The following is a 22097-nucleotide window of genomic DNA, read 5'->3' as shown; positions in this document are numbered from 1 at the left end:
AAAACTGCAGGGCATTTTGATGGAAGTATGCTTGCTATCTTATGTATCTGCCTTTAAACAAAGCCCTGGTTGAGATTCTTATAATCATTTAGTGCCCTTAGGCGTTTTTCACACGGGCAGAAGTGGTTTTAGACTCCCATTCAAAGACAAGTTCCAACTAATCACTCCTGGCCTCCTCCAACTCTCCAAGGAGCCATATGAATGATGGAGAGATGTTCTTATTTCTAAATTCTATCCTGCTTTTCAGTTTGTGGAGTCTCATGGAATCTTGCTGGGTGACCAAATAAAAAACAAAAAAACCCACATTCTACTGTTACTGCACACAGATAATTTACATATAATGAAATCACACATGAATTAACTGTTGACCACAGTTACAATTTATAGGGTTTTCAGAATGAATGTCCATGCTACTTATTTGTATATCATTTACCAAATTCTTAGATGACAACTTACTACTAGATACGGACCCACATACCATCTCTATACAATGTCTCCACTCGGACTTCAGAATACCCTCAAACACTTTTTAGGTGAAATTGTGATTAATTTTATAGTTCATATTTTCTTGATAAGTAATTAATGTGTTTTTGTTTTTAATACTTCTTATACTTATTAATCTTTCTAAACATTTATCTAAATTTCCTTGAGATGTTAAACATCATATGCCCAAGGACACCTACTAGTCCAAAAACCAACACAGCCAAACAGTCATTTTGAATACAGCATTGGACTGTATTCACTTTTTTGTGGCTTTTTTTTTTGTGTAGAAAACATTTTCTTTGCAGCTTAAAAAATAGTACTTACCTCATGGTGACACTGTGAGAATTAAGACATCCTAATTTTTTGAATGTCTTTAAGATAAATGATTTCAAATATTAGAACCAGTAATGAATTTTGCACTTGATAATATAACAGATTAACTTTGATTATTAGTATACTATTTCTCTGAATGACTTAAAATATTTACATATAAGAACTTGATAAACAAATATGTACAGCAGTTTTTTGTGTATATAAGGTGATTAGTCTTCATAAAAAGAATAAAACTCAGTCAAACGGTGATTACCCACTTTTTTCAAAGTGCCTCATATGGCATAACATTCATTCATTCAACAAACAATTATTGAGCAGCTCTTATATGCTGGGCACTTAGCTGCTTCTGGAGAACAATAACAAGAAAGAGGAGATGATTCTTGCCCTCACCAATCACATAGCCAAGTGAGGCACATTGGCATTAATAAAATATTCACATGAATGTAATATTACAGTAGAGAGAAGAACTACACATGGGAGTTATTTGTAGTGTCTATAATCATGGTATTTGATGCATTCAAAAATTTACAAGGGTCAGAAGGAGTATACATGCTTTAGGACAGTTTTCCAAGTCTTTGGAAATAAATTGCTTTTATGGTGAAACTAAACAAAGAAGAATGGAAAAAGAAAAGTTACTCAAGACAGCCATTTTTAAACTTCTGATTACATGTGCTTTGAAGCAATTCCTTTGAACTTTGTTTTAATGGAGTAACAGGGCAGAAAGTGTTATGATCAGTTCTAATGAATGTCATGTTACAGTTTTTTTTAAAGTATTATGTACATTTTGCCAGGTATAGTTTGAGATGGAATAGACTCTTGTCTTCTGTAGTATGTAGACATATACACAAACAAAGTAGGAGTGAAAAATATTCTCTTCCATCTCCTTGTAAAAAAAAATCTGTGACTTTTTGTCAATACTTGCAAACACTTGCCTCCATTAAAAAGAATTGTATTTCTTGGTGAATTTTCAAGTGAGAAACAGAATTGACCAATTGGAATAAGTACAATGAACATAACAACCGGACCTATAAGTCCATTTTAATGACTGGACTAAGCAAGTGAAATAGCCTCACTGGGGACGCCTGGGTGGCTCAGTTGGTTGGACGACTGCCTTCGGCTCAGGTCATGATCCCGGAGTCCTGGGATCGAGTCCCACATCGGGCTCCCAGCTCCATGGGGAGTCTGCTTCTCCCTCTGACCTTCTCCTCACTCACGCTCTCTCTCACTGTCTCTCTCTCAAATAAATAAATAAAATCTTTAAAAAAAAAAAAAGTCTGTTTGAAATAGCCTCACTGTGTTACAGGAAATGTCTGAAAAGGAAGTTTAAAATGATGCCTTGCAATATACTAATTGATTGGTTTCAATAATGTTCACGCCACACATAAAATTGGCATGACTACCAAACTCTTTGGTTTTTTTTTTTTTCTTCTATTCAATATTTGGTACTTTTTCACAGTTTGGTAGTCCTGTTGAAACCAAATCCAGGAGTGAAAACATGCCTTGAAATAATGATTCCTGAGAAAAGACTGCAACCCAAATGTTCAACTGAAGTTCAAGGATTTGTAGAAAACAATGTATATTGGCTTGTACTTATCAGGAGAGTTGACTATCCTGCTTTTGTGACAAGTATTTAACCAACTCACCAGAGCATTCCAGCTGGGTTCCCTAAATAAAGTCTGAAATAAAGCATTTCTATGTCATAGTATTGGGGGGCTGAAATAGCCTTATGCTTTAAGAGTGGGCATTGGACTGTATTCACTTTTTTGTAGCTTTTTTTTTTTTTTTTTTGGTAGCACGAGTGCAAAGCCCATTGTTACACAATACATATTTGTTATGAGTACTTGGTATCTGCTCCTTTCCACCATAAAATAATTTTTATGATTCATGACTTTGGGATATTGCTTGCCCTTTATTCTTTCTCAGTTAAAAGATAGCTTTTAGGGGTGCCTGGGTGGCTCAGTGGCTCTGCCTTCAGCTCAGGTCCTGATCCCAGGGTCCTGGGATGGAGCCCCGCAAGGGGCTCTCTGCTCAGTGGGGAGCCTGCTTCCCTTCCTGTCTCTGCCTACTTATGATCTCTGTCAAATAGATAAATAAATAAAAATCTTAAAAAAATAGCTTTTAGAATATACCAAAAATCCATATTTTACATGGAGAAATTTCTAGTTCTTTGGCACAGAAACACCTGTTGCTCATTGTTACACAGTCTATGGTAGTTCTGTTTACCTTGGGGTTTCTTGTAGAGCTAACATAATTAGACAACCAAGGCCCTGCTGCAAACACAGGGTGAACCTAACCAGGGACCACTGCAACAAGACCACTAACAATCATCGTTCAATTTTTTTCCCTTTGCTGAAAGAAAAATTCGCTCTGTGCGCAGCAACAATAACAACAAAGAAAAGAAAAAAGAGAAAAAACACACCATAACTAAAGCCATTGCAATTTTCATCTTCATTATAATTGGAAATGTAATTGTTTTCATTTTTAAACAATACATTTAATTGGATAAAACTGACTCCATATTTAACTTTTGAGTCAATATACAAAAAAAAAAAAAAAGAAAGAAAGAAAAGAAAAAGAAAGCTCAAACTGACTTAGCCCATGTTTTGCATTAAGTTCAAGTGTAAATGTAAAGAGAAGTCATTTTCCAAGCTTCCTGAACTTTGGTTTCCACTCAAAGGAGTATCTGCTATTGGGATTAAGGACCCACTCACTGCCCTTTGGTAACTTTATTTCCAACGGAAATTCCTCATGCTCACTGAATAAAAAAAAATGTTACATATTTTTATAAATGTGTATCAGCTCTGCTATGTAATCTATTTTGTTAATCCTAGGAAATTAGAATTCTGTGGCTCAGGGAGGTAGTAAGCAGGAGACCACATTCTTCCTTTTCCTGACTTGACTTCTATCTTTTTCCCTAAGTCTTCTAAAATCTGCTGTGATTTTGCAAAGCAGATGTACTTCCAATTGTCTATAAGGTCCACAATAACATTTTAAAAAAGATTTATTTATTTTAGAGAGAGAGAACTGAGAGAGAGAGAGAGAGTGGGGGGAGGAGCAGAGGGTTCCAAGCACACTCCGGGCTGAGCCTGATGTGGGACTCAATCTCACGACATTGAGATCATGACCTCAATGAAAACCAAGAGTCGGGCCCTTGACCAACTGTGCCACCCAGACGTTCCAATTACATTCTCTTAAGATGAAATGTAGGTTTTTTTCTTCTAGAAAATCCACACTGGGTCAAGCAGTCGGTCATGAAAAAATGATGATGATCACAGTAAAAGTTGTTGCAGCTTAGAATTACTGAGCACTTCTGTGATACCAGTGCTGAGGGGTTTGCAACATGATTTTATTTCATCCTCAGATGACGCTATAAGAAAGTTACTAACAATATATCCATTTTACAGATGAAGGGACTAAGGCTAAGAGATGTTAGGATGCTCACTCTGTGAGGGCCGGGCTTGCAGTCTTCTCTTTTGCCAGTGCCTGGATTAGCACTTTGGAACCTACAGGGCACTTTTGAGTGCTCAGGAGCACTCAGTATATATACCCATAGACTAGATGAATGAATGAATTAGTAGTTGGATATATATGAGGAAAATTTAGGAAGATTCTAAGTGATGAAATTGACAATGATAAAATGTGGGGTATCAGAAATGACAGTTTCAAAAATAAACTATAGGATGGGGTGTCAGGATGGCTCAGTTGGTTAAGTGGCTGCCTTCGGTTTGGGTCATGATCCCAGGGTCCTAGGATCAAGGCCCATGTCAGGTTCCTTGCTCAGTGGAGAGTATGTGTCTCCCTCTCCCTCTGTCCCTCCCCTTGCTTGTGCTCTCTCACTTTCTTTCCCAAATAAATAAAATTTTTAAAAAATTTAAAAAAACCTCTAAGACTAGTAACAAAAAATGCCAAATAGAGGAAATTCACACATTTCTTAATCAGTAGTTGTTTTGGACATGACTGCTCATCAGAATCCCTTGGGGGTCATCTTTGAAAAAAGTGGCATACGTTTATACTATAAGAAAAAAAAAACTGTAAAAAGGAATGTATAAATAAAAAAGTGAAAGTATCACATTTCCTTTGTTCTTACTCTTCCCCAAGCCTATTTCTCATATTTGCCCACTATCAATAGTTCAACAGTTCCACACCCACATGTGAATATATACACCACTTTTTATTTTTAATAATTAAGAATATATCATAAAACTGTTGTATTATTTGCTTATTTATTTAGTTAGTTGACTTTTTAAAATTTAAAAATAATGTATGCTATGGATATCTGTCAATATCAACATTGCATTCAACTGTATGGACAAACCATCATTTATTTAAATCATCTCCCACTGTTGGACATCTAAATGGTGTTTTTAATATACCAAAACTGAAGTAAAAATCCTTAAATGTATATCTTTCTATACCTTTTCAAGTATATTGGCAGGATAAATTTTTAGAAGTGATGTTACTAGGTCTAAGGGTAAATTGTTAACACCCACTGCCAACTTCCTTCAAAAAAGCTGTAACAATTTACTTGGGGAGCTTCTACAAAATACAGTCTCCTGGGCCTATATATATGTCCGCTGAATCAAAACCTTAGTAAGTCATGCCTGAGAATCTCTTTATACGTTTTAAAGCATTCCAGGTGAAATGAGTCAGGTGTGAAAACCATTGATCTAGATCTCTTCTTTTTGGGCAAAGTGTGGTGGAGAAAGGAACTAAAATCAGACTTGACACAATAGATGCAATGTGTTGAAATTACGTAATCCTTCAATTATCAACAATTAGATACAAATGATAATTTTCATTGCTTCCAAAATACGTTATCTTAATTTAGCCTTATAATCACTCCTTTTGAGTCAGTAGAAGAGAAGAGAAAAATGAACTAAAGTCCAGAAGCTTAAGACAATTCAAATAAAAATATGATAAAACCGATATTGGAATTCAGGTCCTTAAATTTTAAATCTTCTTTTCCTCCATGTCCCCTCCCATTATACTTTATAGCAAAGTGGATTATCACTGTATTATTCTATCCTATGGGATATTTATGTGTAATGACTCTGTGGGAAATGTGATTTTAGATTTTAGAAGAAAGTTCAAGTATCATTTTAGGTCTTGTCTTACAGATCTATAGAAGACAATGAGACAGGCACTTGTCTGGGGCCAGTAAGAGTAATCAACATCTGTATCTAAACAGTCTCAAAAGATCTGAGGTTGGGACTCTAGCAATTTCAGTACACAGATTGGCCCTGATAATTTCTTTAAGTCTTTTTCTTTCTTTCTTTCCTTTTTTTTTTTTTTTAAAGTAATCTCTACACCTAATGTGGGGCTCAAACTTACAAACCTGAGATCAAGAGTCGTGTGCTCTACAGACTAAGCCAGCCACGAGTTCTTCTAAGTCTTTTTTTTTTTTAAAGATTTTATTTATTTATTTGACAGAGAGAGAGATCACAAGCAGGCAGAGAGGCAGGCAGAGAGAGAGGAGGAAGCAGGCTCCCTGCTGAGCAGAGAGCCCGATGCGGGGCTCGATCCCAGGACCCTGAGATCATGACCTGAGCCGAAGACAGCGGCTTAACCCACTGAGCCACCCAGGCGCCCCTCTTCTAAGTCTTTAATTCTTAAAGATAAATGATTGGGACCATAGAAATAGCTAAAGAAAGTGGCTGCACTATGTGGATTAGAGAACTAAGCTTAACCGGAATGCACAGAATGAGGGGGTCAGCTCCCCATGCCTCCCCAGGGTTCTGCCTAGTATATTGGAAGGTGGGGCTGCTATCCTGGGTGCTAAAGTATTTCAGTCAACAAAACCTCAATCAATAGTAAGTTAAAAAAACTTACCTTTCAAGGAAATTCCTGCCTGAACAAAGAGTAGAATGACATTTTTCTGAAAGTGAATTTTATAGTTATTATTACTCTTAAATGAAATAACGAACATGAGAATGGCCTTTATTTATAATGGGCTTAGAATTAGGAAAGTAATCAGATCAATCAGAAGCTGAGATCCAGGTTTGCTAACAGGCAGAAGAGGAAGTAACTATATTTGTTAAACTCTTGTAATTTATTAGGCATTATAACTTATCAATTCCCGCCTAGATTATCACATTAGCTTTACATCTGGTCTAAAAGTTTCCATTATCTCTCTCTCCAGTTTGCTCTGCACACAAAATCTTAGAGAGCTCTGCAAATCTAAATCCTATCATGTCATTTCCATGCTTATATCTGTTATGTGACTTCACAGCGTACTTGGTGTAAAATATAAAGTCTTCAATATGACCAAAAAGCTTGTGCAATCTGACCTCCCTTCCTACCAAAGTAGCCTTACCCCTCATCGCTCCCCAACTGACTTTCTACACTCTAATTACACAGATGTAGAGGATTGACTTTTACCATCTCTTTCCAAAGACTTAGGGCATGCTATTTTCTCTGTGTACAATAGGTTCTCTCCATTCTTTGTTTGACAGGTTTTTGTTCAAGGCCCTTCTCTTAAAGCTTCCACCTGGAATTGACACACTCCAGTCTGTGTTTTTGGCCAAAGCAAGTCATAAACTCAGGCCACTTGGGTTTAACAGGACCGAAAGGTATAATATTCTATTAGGGATATGAACCGAATATTGGTGAATAAGAATACAGTCTACAACAATTAACTGCAAGAAGACTTTAAAGCTGAGTGAATGTATCAAGTTTCTTTGTTTTTTATTGGAATCATAGCAACTAAACATGGGAACAGTAGTGGCTTTATGTTGATAAGAAACTTGACTCTATCTGCATAGTCATAGTCAATTTTAGTGCATGAAAATGAGAACTAAATTGTTACTAGATAAATTAATCTTTTTGAGAGAGAAAATTTTTCAAAACAAAGGCTAGTGGGGGCAGGAGAAACATTAATAAATGTGACTTTGCAGGGCAAAATTTACTAATTACTGAATTAAATAATAGGAAATGTTCAATTAATTTTAATATGCTAAGGAAATTCAAATATTTACATGTGACCTGCTGGTTATAATGCCATTTTTATTTCTGTCAAAATCAAATCTAGTGGTGGAGGTTTAAGATGTAGAAGGCAGTCATGAAATATCATTCTGTCCCCTATATCTCTATACATACACAGAAAAAATATATATAGAAAATATTTATCTATCTTAAGGTTATAGAAAGTCACTTTTCACAAAATCTTTGGCATCTTAAAAAGTTATTTTCAGAAATTTGCAGACAGATAATGTCATAAAGTTCCCATTTTACCTGGAAATATAATTGTAGCCAAAATAGTATCTCTCAAAAGGGAAATAGCATTTTTTGAGTCTTTACTACGACCTCACGTATAAAATTCTCTAAATAACCCCAAGAAATCACATTATTAACTCCGTTTTATAGCTAAGGATCATTAGGTGTTGAGAAATTAAGTACATGCCTAAAGCCACACAAAATGGTAAATGGCAGGGCAAGGATATAACCCCAAATTTATCTGACTCCAAGACTCAATCTGTTACCTCAGTGATGATGATCTGGTGGCCATTTTAAGTTCCTTAAATCAAAGTTCATCCAAAGTCCCTGTTTTGGGGCTCATTCATTTTTGGGGGGCAAATCTAAGCAATATTAAGGACCCAACCTACAGGTTTACCACAGACACAATTTAAAAATTAGAACTATGTCTTCCCTTCAGTCTTTTATTTCTCTTAGATTTAGTGTAAGTTTCCTAAACTACTAAAAAAAAAAAAATCAAATATCCTTTCCATTGACAGAGAGAATCAGGTGAAAGGGAAGATAGAAATTCACTGTTATTGGGGCGCCTGGGTGGCTCAGTCCTTTAAGCATCTGCTTTCAGCTAAGGTCATGATTCCAGGCTCCCGGGAGTGAGCCCCTCATGAGACTCCCTGCTCAGTGTGTAGGCTTCTCCCTCTCCCTCTGTATCTCCTTCTGCAGCTCCCTCTGTATCTCCTTCTGCAGCTCCCTCTGTTCTTCCCCTGCCTGTGCTTTCTGTCAAATAAATAAAATCTTAAAAAGAAAAAATTCACTGTTATTTTAGAAGCTCCATTAGACTATCTCAACTTTTGAGCAACTACCAATATAACTTAAGGAACCTAATATATGTAAATCAAACTGAAATTTGAGTGATATTAAATCCTGCAAACCACCACACAAAGGTTGCATAAGTAGCATAGTTAACGGAGTTTAATGCATGGACTTGGGAACCAGAATTCCTGGTTCAAAGTCTGGCACCAATATTGTCAGTTGTGTGGCTTTGGATAAACAGTTTCTTTTGCCCTGATTTTCTTACTTGTAAGATGAAGATAATGATAGAACAAATTTGCTGGGGTTCTGGGGTTGTTACAAGGATTATGAGTTAAACTTTATAGAGTCCTTAGGGCAGTACCTAGCACAAAGTAAGTGCTACATTAATATATTATGTCTTGAAAAATAAGCAATATTTCTATTAGGCCATGTTGATTCATTCATAGTTTATGGAGTATCTACTGTGTGCTAATCATTGTCATGTGTAACTTTGGCCAAAGCAGGGAACTCCAGGAATCTCTTAGAGAGGTAATTTTTGGAAGCATAATTGTGTTTAGCAAATATAGAATTTTCCTCTAGACAACCAATGCCTTTCATCTTTTTTTTTTTTAAAGATTTTATTTATTTATTTGACAGAGAGAGATCACAAGTAGACAGAGAGGCAGGCAGAGAGAGAGAGAGAGGGAAGCAGGCTCCCTGCTGAGCAGAGAGCCCGACGCGGGACTCGATCCCAGGACCCTGAGATCATGACCTGAGCCGAAGGCAGCGGCTTAACCCACTGAGCCACCCAGGCGCCCATCTTTTTTTTTTTTTTTTTTTTTTTAAACAGAACAAGTATGATCTCAGCATTCAGGTTATACTAAATTGCAAAATGATTTTTCTACCCAGTCTTTTTCCTACTATCTGCTGAGTTTTGTTCTTTCCATGTAGAGTACACAGAATGCTAGGAACAGGTCAGTGGATGTCACCATGAACAATAACCAAAAATAAAAGCAGAAAAAGAAAAATTTATTGTTCCTCAATACTCACTTGTGAACACAGTAACAAATTTTAAGTTTTCACTACAGTGATCATGTGGGTTGGCCCATCTCAAACTTATTTCTACCAAATGAGTTAATAGAGAAGAAAACCTAATTTTATTGACCAGGCAATGACAATATTGCTCTGAAGAAAATGTGCTCACATTCTCCATGGGAACCTTTCATTTAATGCCTTTTTTATTTTAAATCATAATTTGAGCTGGGAACATCTCCATCATTTTTATAAAGTACCCAAGTTACATTGATGAATCTAGGGAAAATTATATTTCCCAAAGAAGGAGTGTTAGTTTTTCTATACACTATGGAGTCCTAGATAAGAAATAAAAGGACTTAAATAAATGGTGATTTTGTTTCTTCTTCCAACAGTAGATTTAGTTCCTAAATGAAAAAAAAAAAGCTATATGTGGAAAGTAAATTATTGGTTGCATATATATGACTTTCTGCAGGTTGTCTGAAATATTGGAGATTGAGATAATGACTGAAAGGCAAAGACTATATTTGAGTCATTAAGGCCCAAGCCTACTGAAAAACACAGGATGAACACAGTGACTCCTTTATGTGGTCAAAGATGTACTTAGAGAAATGGTGTCTTTGTACACTGCTTCGATCTGCTTTGTCAGGGAACAACATTAATTTTTCCTTGGTTTTCTTTTATTTTTTTTTTCCTTCCCAACTCATCATTCAGTCTTTGTCCCGTACTGAGCAGACCTAGCTTCTGATTTGACAATGCTTGCTTGCAGTTGACAATACATCTTGGACTCAAGATGATAAGCAGGAGTATTTTATGAAGTCAGGCTTTGTTGGTGTTTCCAAAAGTCAAATGCACACCTGCATATTGTAGCATCATTGTACTTGGATGACTACAGTGCAAAATGGATTGGTGGCAAAGACATATATTTAGGTTTACTGTTGCTTTTGGAACCACACAAAATATTTTATTAAAAGCTTCAAATTTATTCTGGTACCTTCCAAAAGATAGAAGTTTCTTTGTCCTGACAAAAATTAATGGTTTGCAATTTTTTTTTTTTTTTGTGGAATCTTTCTCTGAAGTTTGCCTTAAAAAAGATTTAGAAGATACTTTTCCTGTAGAATATCCTGACATCTTTATTTGTTACAATTTGTGTTTTCTTACTAGCCTAATATATTCTCAGCACCTAGATTAAAAAAAAAATAAATAAAATATTGGGTCATAGTCTTTTGTACGGGCTGTCAGTGATGGGATTCTCTAAGTTCATTCCTCTGCTGAAACTTGGTGAATGAATTCAAAAAATAAATATAATGTTTTGTGATTTCAAGTTTAATTTTATGTGGGAGAGACTGAGGGATTTTTACGGTAGTGATTTTATGTATATCATCAAATTTTATAACACTTGATTTGATTAAGAGAAACCAAAACCTCACCACTGACAATCTTGCAGTGTCCAGTTCAACTTGTCTTACCTTAGCAGAAAGCAAATAATTTTACACACTTTTAAAACGAGCTTGTAAAACAGATGTGCAAGTCAGGAATGAGCTTAATCTCATGACTCAAAGAAAAGAAGAGAGGGTCAGGAATGGGGAACACCGGGGCCTGAGCGGGGGGTGGGGGTGTGTGTGGAAATCATTCATAAGTAATTTAGTTTCTTCCAATTACAGAGCTGGATGCTCTCATATGTGTTAAATCAACTATTCTTCCCAGCTATCCTCTGAGGGAGAACTACTATCAGTCTGGTTTTACAAATTAATGCCTTGAGATTAAGTGAGTTTGAGTAATTTGCTCTCAGTTTCCCAGCAGAAACAAACAGAACTCTGATGCAAATCTTAAGAGGTCTTAACTCTTAAGTCTATCCACGTGATTAAAGAACTTTTATAGAGAGAAATTACCTTTGGGAAAAGTTAAAAAAAAAAACCCACCAAAAAGTGATTTTGTGCAAAGTAAAATTTAGATGGTCATAATGGCTAGCGAAATTTAACTTTGCTGCTTTCTCTGTGGGTTGGGATAGTTTTACTCCTACATCAGCCCTAGATAGACCATGTAATTTTGAAAATCTCAGAAGGAGATGATTATTTACATTGATGAGATGTACCCGATGTCTGTGCAGAAGGCATCGACCCATCTTGTTATACTTGGAAAGTTGATGTGGGGTTGTAATCTGTGGTTGCTTATTGATCAGTATTGATAGTTGAAGAAACATTAAAAAGGGGAAAAAAAAACCCTTCAAGCTTTGAGTTTTTCTGAGATATGGGGAAGTTCCTTTCCATGAATATATATTTATAAACAGGTAGACAGATAGGTAGGCAGGTAGATACATAGATACAGGGAGAGAGATCTATCTGAATGTCTGTTATTTCCTTAACAAGAATTTAAAGTAGAAAACATCCTCCTGTGTTTTAACAGGCAGGCTGGTCCAGGGAAAGTTTCTATATTAGAAACTAGTGTTGGGGGGCGCCTGGGTGGCTCAGTGGGTTAAAGCCTCTGCCTTTGGCTCAGGTCGTGATCTCAGGGTCCTGGGATCGAGCCCCGCATTGGGCTCTCTGCTCAGTGGGGAGCCTGCTTCTTCCTCTCTCTCTGCCTGCCTCTCTGCCTACTTGTGATCTGTATGTGTCAAATAAATAAATAAAATCTTAAAAAAAAAAAAAAAAAGAAACTAGTGTTGGTCTACCTAGTGAGCAAGAAAGCCAGAACATTTTGAGGGTCTGATAGCAGGGTTCAGGCAGGAACATCTCTTGTTTTGGCACATGTGGGGCACAGGCGGGCTGAAGGACCCATGTGCTGATCCTGCTCTGGGCTTCTTTCAAGGGTATACCGAAGAGTAGAAAAGTATCCATCTTATGGAACAACATAGTTGTTGCAGCATATAGCTGCATTACCTACATCTGACCAATAATTCAGAGAGATAATACTATGAAACTCAAAATAAGCATTCTAGAAAACCCTCCTGGGTGACAGTGGGTGGAGTAACTGCAGTAAAACTTCTCAAATTTTTAGCAATAATTACATTGATTTCAGCTGTAAATTGAGTAGAAATATGTTGTTAATGCTGCTAAAGCCAGTAACATCTCTCTGCAGTTTAGTGCTATGCTTTCTCTTTTATTTGTAATTTTTCTACTTTCTGTTTTTTTTTTTAAAGTGGTCCCACATGTGCACAACAAAGCAAATGTTTGCTTGAGATATGTTGTTTTCCTAGCATCATTATGGAGAAAAGGTAAGAAAAGGACATTTGTACTGCAGCAGTGTGAGAAGCTGTCCTTTTCAAAAGCATTTTTGCAATGTGGCCATTAGCTGCTGATGGAGTTGCCATGGTTATAAGAGGTCCACTGTGGGAGAAATCTTCATTTATTATCAGATTTTGACAGCAGCGGTCAGAATGCTTGATGTGGGGAAAAACAAGAACTACAACATAAAAGAGCCTTGGCCATTTTAGCCACACAAAGGGTTGAGTTATAACATTAAAAAAAAATATTCAATGATAAAGTCATGGGTGAGTTGAGTGCCAAGAAAAATCTTGCTTTTGAAATAAAATGTATTCCTGTAAACAGCAGAGGCAGAAAATGATAGCCTATTGAAGAAGCAGGAAAGAATGGCAACAGGCATAAACCTCCTGAGTTGAACGTGATTAAATCATTTCGTTGTGATGGTTTGCCGCAGTCCTGCTTTCTCAGGCATTCTTCCTCACACAAAAATCTGGGTGATCTAAGCTACAACTTTAAGGGTTACTGAGCTTCTGGTGTCTTGGTACTTGAGTACAAGGAAAAACCTTTGTACTAAACATACTTGAAAGCCCTGGAAATACTATTCTCACATAAAAAGTATAATAAATTCCATTACATGGGCCTCGCTATGGTGTGGATTCACATCCTCCACGTAAGTCTATGATACATGAATGAGCATTCTTCTGTGGTCTTAGAGCTATGAATTTGATGTGTTTGCTTCTTTGGAATAACAGCTGATTTCTTTTGATGAGGGTCAGTGTTTACAGAAAAAAAGACAGTATGTCTCTAGTCTCAACAAAAATGCAAAATATGTAATAGATCGTGTAGTATTTATCTCTGGTTGGGGCAGGATGAAGGCAGAGACAGTATCGCTGCTGGACTGCTAAGCAGACAAGAGTCTGGGATGCTTCTGTCCGATGATCAGAGGCAAAGCCTGCTTGTTAGAGAAGGTGCACTGACAGGGATAAGGATAGTTATGGCTCAGGCTTTGGGGATAAAAGCTGGAAGATGCACAGAAAGAGGGCTGGTAGCAGTGGAGAATGCATGCTCCTAGAGGCAGCATAAGGGATGAGTGAGGGACAAGTGGAAGCCTGGGGCCCCTGGAAGGAGTCCCCCGGGGGCGGGCCCAGCGCTTACCCAGGAGCTGCCCCTCCTGCAGGACTCAATGCTGCCATCATCCACGCTGATAACTTTTTCCACTCTGATTTTCCTCATCTTTACTCCATGGAAACTACTTTCCTGCAGTTACTAATGACTTTGTCCTCAACTGCAACAGACAGCTTTCAGGCGTGACTTTCTTGACCTCTTCTCTCTCAGCCCAAAGGACTGTCCCTCCCATCTCACCTGCTCCCACGGAGCGATCACTGATGGTGCACTGCATCTATGTCAAGCCTTTAGCTAGGTTTTTGTAACAACTCACGGGGTAGGCTTAGGTTAGGAAACGGAGATTTAGAATTCAAGGAACTTGCTTGAGGAGTCTGGCTCCTAACATTTATGAGTGACTTCTCGGGGCCCACCATAGGCCATTACAGAGGCTTTGCCCTGCAGGCCAAACGGAGGAAAGCTGCTCTCCCCACAGTGGACTTAATGTGCAGCCGATAGCCTGCAGTCTTTGAGGGGAGCTGCCCTCAAGGACTCTGGCCCCTCTGGCTGGCCATGTTCCTACCCATTTTTGCATTCTTAGTAGAGGGCCCTCATTTGGGCTTTTAGTAGAGGCCTTCCTCAGGCTCCTCTGGTGGACACCTTTAAAGGAATGAAGGGAAAACTTCCACTACCAGCCCTTTCCCCTTGTCCTCTTCCCAGCAACCCTCAGGTCGAAAAATCTACAGTAGCCTTCTATTTGTGGATCCCTCAGCAGTAACTTGACCTGAGCACCGTCTGTGCTGATCTAGCTGATTCTTGACCAGTGTGCCATTCCATGAGGGAAAATGGGACATCCCCCAGGGTATGGGGGAGAGGGTAGTATTTTTCCCTCTCTAGCCTCTCGCTTATACAATGGCTGTAAGTGACTTTAAAGGCTTCACTACTTGCCTGTTACTTTCATTTCTGGTTTGTTGTTTCAACTAGCTATTCCAACAACTGGCGGCTCAACTCCTTTCCACTTGCTGAGCTCCTGGCTATCGTCTGGTTCACACAGTAAGAACTGGAGCTAGGGTTCCAAGTCAGCCTGTCTGACTAAAACAATCTGAGATCGTAACCTCCATCCAGACTGCACCCTACTTCCAGAGAAAGTTTTCTGAATTACTTCGGCGGATTCCATATACCTTGTGTGCCTTTAGTCTTGTGCAATTTTGCTCTTCCTGAAAGATTTATTCTCTCCTATGAATTTCATCATCACCTGTAAACTGGGGACACTCCAATCTTTAGTGCCAGCCCTAAACTCTCTTCTGAGCTCAGAATGATAATCCAGGTACGAGATATATCCTCTTGGATGTTCCAGAGGCAACTCGTTCATTTATTCGTTCAGTCATTCATATATTTAGTAAGCATTTCTTGAGTATTTCCCATGTGCTGGGCTCTGTATTATGCTCTAGAGATAAAACAGAGAGTAAGAAACCACGATCTCTGCTGTAGGAGAGCTTGCCCATACACTGTTATGAGGACAGATACTGAACACAAACATGTCTGTGTTGAGCCTGAGAAATCCAAGCACAGGACGCAATAGAGTGTGGACAAAAGGCATCCCTACCCTCACTTTGTGCTTTGGAAAATGCTTGTCTGAGAAGCTGGTTACTAGAAGGGGTAGGGGAGGAGGAAAGAGTGTCCCAGGCAGTAAAAATGGGATTGAAGGAGAAAATATGGTTGCATTACAGAGATGGTGTGATTCTGGCAAAGAGGCCTTTTTTTTTTTTTTTTTTTTTTTCCCGCCCTAAACCCTAGCTTGAATGGGTAGGTTTCCAGCCTTGTCTCATTCTGGATCTTTAGCCCATATTTTGAAATCTATCGATAGATCTTGCCATTTTATTCAGTGGATTTTTAAGCCTGCTGCTGCCTAAATGTCCCCTGCTTCAGCTCTCACACGTTCGTACTGGGAATCCTAGAACAGGCTGCAGGGATGGCTTCTCTCTCCCCCCTGAGAACTAGACCAACAAACACTCTTCTATCCCCACCTGTTCCTCTCTCAGTTTCTTCTTTCCTCAACTCGGCAATTACAAGGCTTTGATTAAAGGATCAATAGACAACCCAGGATGGCCTATGGAGTATAGAAATGACATATAATTTTGGATTGTTTTGATGGTTTGCAAATAATATACTTCACAAGCCAGCTACATAATCTTTTCAAAAGTAATTATTATAAAATCTTTGATACTTACAAAAGAATATGTACAACATGTATTTAAGTTAAAAAGCATAATATATAACCACTTGTGCTCCTACCACCTGATATAAAAATTATAGGCCATCAAATCATGATTTCAGTTCTGTAAGGAAGGTTGGCTACCGCGTCTGCACTCCTTCCCACTGCAGGGAAGGTCTCTACACGACCTCCAGAAGATGGCAATCAAGCTTCTGCTTGAACATTTTACCTAGCAGACATGGCTTCTTGGAAATAGCATGCAGAGGTTTAAAGTCCGGGGGTGGGGAAAATCTGCCCTTTATGAATGTTATAGAAGTTTGAGAAGTAAATTTGGATGATAGCCAAACTTTCATAAGACCCATTTTGGTTCTTTTAAAATATATCATGTCTTCATTGTTCAACCCTAACTGCTTTCACTGACTGAAACTACTTTTAACAAGGTAACTATTCTAGTAGTGAGAATATTTATCCGTTGACAGAATGTCGTGGAAGTGGTGGTAGCAAGTTTTTAAAAATGGACTCTTTCGTCAAAGAGACCAGTCCAATCAAAAAGATTGTGAAGATGTTTATTAAAAATGTCTTTATTTTAATTGATACTTTGATTGATCCATAACCTAACTTATACTTTTTTGTTACTATAATCTGTCCCGTTGTGCTAATTTTAAGAGCTACATGAACCATTTTGTTAGGTTCAGAAATACCACCTCAACTTGTGAAATGTATTGAGAAGGACCTCTGAAATATACATTAAAATGGTTAAGACGTAACAAAGTTTAACTGCCATCCATCATTGAAAACAAGGTCTTGGGTTCCTTGTAAGACTGCATCGGATAATGGAGTGTAATCACAATGATCTCAACTTTTAAAAATGGGGAATAATAAAGGACTTGAAGTCTGCTTTACTGGCAGATCTCAGGATGCAAACATTACAACCTGTGCTTACCCTGTAAATCCCAGAGGAAGACAGTCACTCGGAGGGAGAAAACAATTATGTTGCTCTTGCTATGGTCTGTAAACACAGAGCGTTTGAAGAGGCCTATAAACCCATCAAAGGTATCATTTATCTCGACAGCTGTAGAGATGTCTGAAGTAACTTAAGTTTAAAGGGAATGCTGTCTTAAGAGATTATTATGAAGTGGTTAAACTTTCCTCTTTTTTGCCCTTTTGACTTTGAGCCACAAAGAGAGGTCATGTTTGGTTGATTCCTATGTGGCTAAACAAAATCCTGACAGGAAAACTTTTGGTGGTTTCTCTTGCAAGCAGGGCTCACTTAATGTGTCAGTGTGTGAAGTATCCAGATGCCTGATTCCCACGTATGCTAAATTCTCGGTACAGAGCCGGGCGCAGAGCGAAAGCATCTGTGACCATTTTCCTCACCCTTGTTCCATATTTACTTCCTGCATTTCACTAGTTATTATTTTATCCAGAGGATGAGCAGAGGAGATAGCGGAAGATAAAATTAAATTAGCAAATTATACGGGCTTTAGCATTTTGGGTCTAAAGTTTTGGCAGGGGAGGAGATTAATATAAGGTTTTTGGACCCTATATGGATTTGATTGATACAAATCATTGTTCTCTATCCTCATTAATACTGTACCAAAAGTTGATTGAGGCTGCCTATTATTTAGGATAAGATAGAGGCCTAGATACTAGGGAATGGATTGCCTGCCATAGAAAGTTCTTTTTAATGTGCTCTTTTGTCTTCTTGCAGTCATTTTTGCTGGGATCTGACTCTCCAAACCAACTATTAGACTTTATTCTTTTGTATCATTAAAATCAAATGTTATACTCAAAAACTAGGTATACTTCCTTTCAAGAGAGTTAGTCTTTAATGATCCTGTGGTAAAACAGACTTCACCAAAGAATAATGTGGGGTGGTAGGAAGTCAAACATGTGATTTGGGGGAATAGAGATAGCAGCTGAGAGCAGGGGGAGAAATCTGAAGTTTTGAATGAGGGAGGGAAAGAGCAGCTGAGATCAAATGGGAAACATCAGGGAGGCAATCAGACTACACAGGAATGTCCAGGAAAAGATTTTGTTTCTGTCCACTGGAACTTCCCACAACATACTAAACAGCGTGTTTGGGTTAGCAACCTGACTTTTGTGTCTTACCCAGATTATTAGAGCCACATGGGAGATATCCCAGGTAATATTTGTTATTAGGTCTACTGATGGTTGAGTATGATGTCCTCATTAATATTACTTATGTCTGTTAAATGTATGGTAAAACTATATCTCATGGTAGAACCTTAATCTTCTTATGGATCTGACTGATACTATATTATTCTTCACTGTCTGAAGATGTATAATAATACTGCCTTGTGAGGGGAACGATCCCTATTGTGAATGGAGAATGAAAACCCAAAATACCATTATAACTGTGATATAGGCAAGGAAAAAATATTTGCTTCATTTATAAACAGACTAGGTTTTGGAGAAATTTAAAATTTATATAAAAACAAATAAATCTCTTGGATTGAAATAAATTCTACCATGGTCTTCTGGTTTTATTCTAACCTAAGACTAGGAAAAAACAACTTGTCACAACTGCGTAGTTGCTTAATCCACATAAATTTGAATTACATTCTTCTTTTTATCTTGTCCAACTTATAAGATTGGGTTGAGTAGGTTCAACTCAATATAAATAGAATTTAGTTAGATCTACATAGAGGAAAATAAACCTAAAGCATTCTTCTCTTTATTAAGTGCTTATGTTAATCTGAAATATTTGCAATGTATTATCAAAGTTGAAAACTTCTGGGAAAGACAAAATATTACTGGGCTGAATGGAATTGTCCTATTTTTCTTCAACGCTATATAAATATTATCATCTGAAGGCTTTCAATGAGTTTTTATATTTCCTCACTTAATCTTCCATGATCAGCTATGATTTCTCTTTGGCACAAGGTCAATTTGATGCACGAAAAGCTTGGGTAACCTTCTATGAATTTTTAAGAGTTATGAGTAGGGCTGAGAATAGATTCATCCAATTCGAGAACCAGAAATGATGTTAGTCAGATGGAGGTATTAGAGAGATTGAGTGACTTGACCATCATTTTACCGCAGGCTCTGAGCAGTGGAACCTGTGTCCTACTCCCAGTTTTGTGTTTTATCCTGTGTACCATCCTGACTCCTACTGCGATCTGTTTTTAAGAATTCAGTCTATGACCCTGACCAGTCATCTTAGTTTTTGTTGACTGACAATGAAGCATGAATTGAAACTAAAATTTGTGCCTGGAATTCCAAAATTTGTCCAGTAAGTATTTCCTGAGTACCTACTCTGAATCGGGGCTATTCTCAGTGCTTTGGATGAATAACTAGAGAAAAGGTGCTGCTGTCATGGAACTTGGGCTCAAATTGAAGCAAACTCTACCATCCAGGAAGGTATCCTTGCATCAGCTTAAGATTTCTGACTACTCAGTTCCTGGAACTTGTCCTGAGCATGGAGTACTGCTCAACAGTTGCTATTTTATTCAAAATGGCTCTCTCAGCAGTCTGACTGAGGAGTTCCTCAACTGACATAGAACCACTGGTAGAATTCTAAAATGCCTCTTCCTTCTCCATGTCTAAACATCACTGAAAATGTCATTTGATCTCCATAACTTTGTTCATGAGGCATTGAAATGCATACAGGTGCACACATATGAGCACACATCTATATGTGTTTTATTCTGAAATCTTGAAGCATTTCATGGGTCAAATACCAGGCCCTGTGTTTCTGAAACACTTTTTACTTATTTTAACAACCATCATATTCTTTCTTAGATTGTACAATCACTTGCATATATATCTGTCTCTTACTCTATAATTATAACTCCCTCAAGATACCAAGTAGGAATGCCCAGAATGTTCTCACTCAATTATGGTTGAATTGTTTTAACCTTTTAACTGTCCTCCATTCTAACAATCACGAAATAACTTTTTAGGATTCCTTATCCCAGAATTTGGTTCTATAATCATAATAAGTCACTTTTGCAGGGACATTTTCTGGCTAGAATTTATAATTGGAATAAGGAGCCCACTGCAAACCAGATAGAACATATAATTATTATGATCTTAAATGTATGTGCTTGTGAATATAAATAGAAATAGACACAGAAAACGAAAACAATTGTGTCAGGGAGGTAGGGTAATGACAGACTTTTTTTCTTCAAATTTCTTTGAACACTACGGCAAATTTATTTGTAAAAGATAGCATAACAGTGTTTAAACAGTGGTCATGAGGGGGAATGCAAGGGCTCGGAAGGGTTAAGTCTCAATTCTTCACTAGTTGGCTATTCTAAAAAACTCATTATAGCATCACTATAAGCATCAGTGAGGAGATTTTCCTTATTACATCCATTTATCCCAAAGATATTTACGATGGAAAAAGTGACAATAAGAAACTGACTTCAAAAATGAAAACTGGGAAAATATACTTCCGCCTACCCTTCCATAAAGTCCCAACAGGACAAGAATGAATAAAGAGACAGCGCTGTCATTGAATTACTTATTTTCATATCTATATCCAATATGGCAAAAACAGAATGAATAGAAACAAAGAAGGTTTCCCACTTTAATTAGAATTTTCAAAGGAAGAGATAGGAAGAACTGATTGTAAAGCAGGGCTACACAGAACATTCCCTGAATAGTTAGCAGGAAATCTTTTAATTACTGAAGCTGATAAAGCGCTTTGCAAAGCTTCCTTTATCTAGCTGAGACGGAATGGTTTTCACTGCACACTTCTTAAATAGAGGCAAAGAGAACTTCATTTTTATTTTGACCCTAACTAGATTTTCTTAGTCATGATCTAAAGGAAAGAATTTACATTGTTTCGGCAATCTTTTCATTGACTACATGTATAAAGGTCCGGTGTGTCTATGTAAGTTACCGAGTTTGAGCAATACCTTTGAAATTCCTATTTAGATTGATGAGAGATTCAGTAGATGTAAGGCGTTGTAGAAAGACTAGTAATAGAGAAGTAGGGGGAGCTAATTGGTTGATATTTAAGTATGTATTTGATTTTTAAAAGATAAAACACTCATATATCTTGTAAATAATGGCTGTTTTAAACAGGTAACTTTTAAAAACTGCATCGAGTATGGCCAATATAAAAATGACCCTATCATTATAATTATTTTGTTTTTAGCCAGAGTTGCTTAAGTACAGAATATGTTCAGTTGACAGTAGTGTTGAAATATTTGCGTATGTGTCTGGAATATGTTAAGTGATTCGTTCAGAGATTACCGAATAACTACAGCTGACCCAGAGGAACAGTTCTGAGCTCCGGCCCCAGCTGTGTTTTGGTTCTGTAAAGATAACTCAATTTTAATAAATAATTTCTTTAGATATACCTGGCAACGCTCAGCACAATTTTTCTCTTCATTTTCTTATCTCTTATTCCTAAGGCACATGTGTGTATAAAGTTCTGTCTTATGTACACATACTTAATTCCTGTACACCCAAGTATATGCATACTTGAATAACTATACAGAATTGCATAGTACATGTGCATGGGCACATATTTAAGAAGGAAGAAGGTTGAAAAAAAATGGCAAAACATATGAATACCAACATAGATTGAGGATTCCATATTAACTTATAAAAATACATAGATGCAGAAAATGGAATTGTGTGGAGGGGTAGAGAAAGTTAAACAAGAGCTTTTAGTGGAAAATTTCAATCTGAGTGTATAGGGACTGTTCACCAGATTGGCTCTTGAGCCTTGTAAAGTAAAACAGAGTAAACCTCTTCTTTGAAGGTTTACCTTT

General features: G+C 37.4%; 1 protein-coding gene and 1 long non-coding RNA gene across 2 annotated transcripts in view; one reads left to right on the top strand and one right to left on the bottom strand.

Annotated features, from left to right (window-relative positions):
• The window catches only part of GRID2 (glutamate ionotropic receptor delta type subunit 2), a 1463802-nt gene that overhangs the window by 24392 nt on the left and 1417313 nt on the right, over window positions 1–22097 (bottom strand).
• On the top strand, window positions 376–7522 carry LOC125093184 (uncharacterized). Its single transcript, XR_007125172.1, has 3 exons — window positions 376–533; window positions 5934–6020; window positions 7269–7522. It is a non-coding gene; the product is annotated as an uncharacterized LOC125093184 (long non-coding RNA).

The sequence above is a fragment of the Lutra lutra genome, chromosome 2 (assembly GCF_902655055.1).
Source record: "Lutra lutra chromosome 2, mLutLut1.2, whole genome shotgun sequence".
Taxonomy (NCBI): domain Eukaryota; kingdom Metazoa; phylum Chordata; class Mammalia; order Carnivora; family Mustelidae; genus Lutra; species Lutra lutra.
This window is presented reverse-complemented; position numbering and strand designations above follow the sequence as displayed.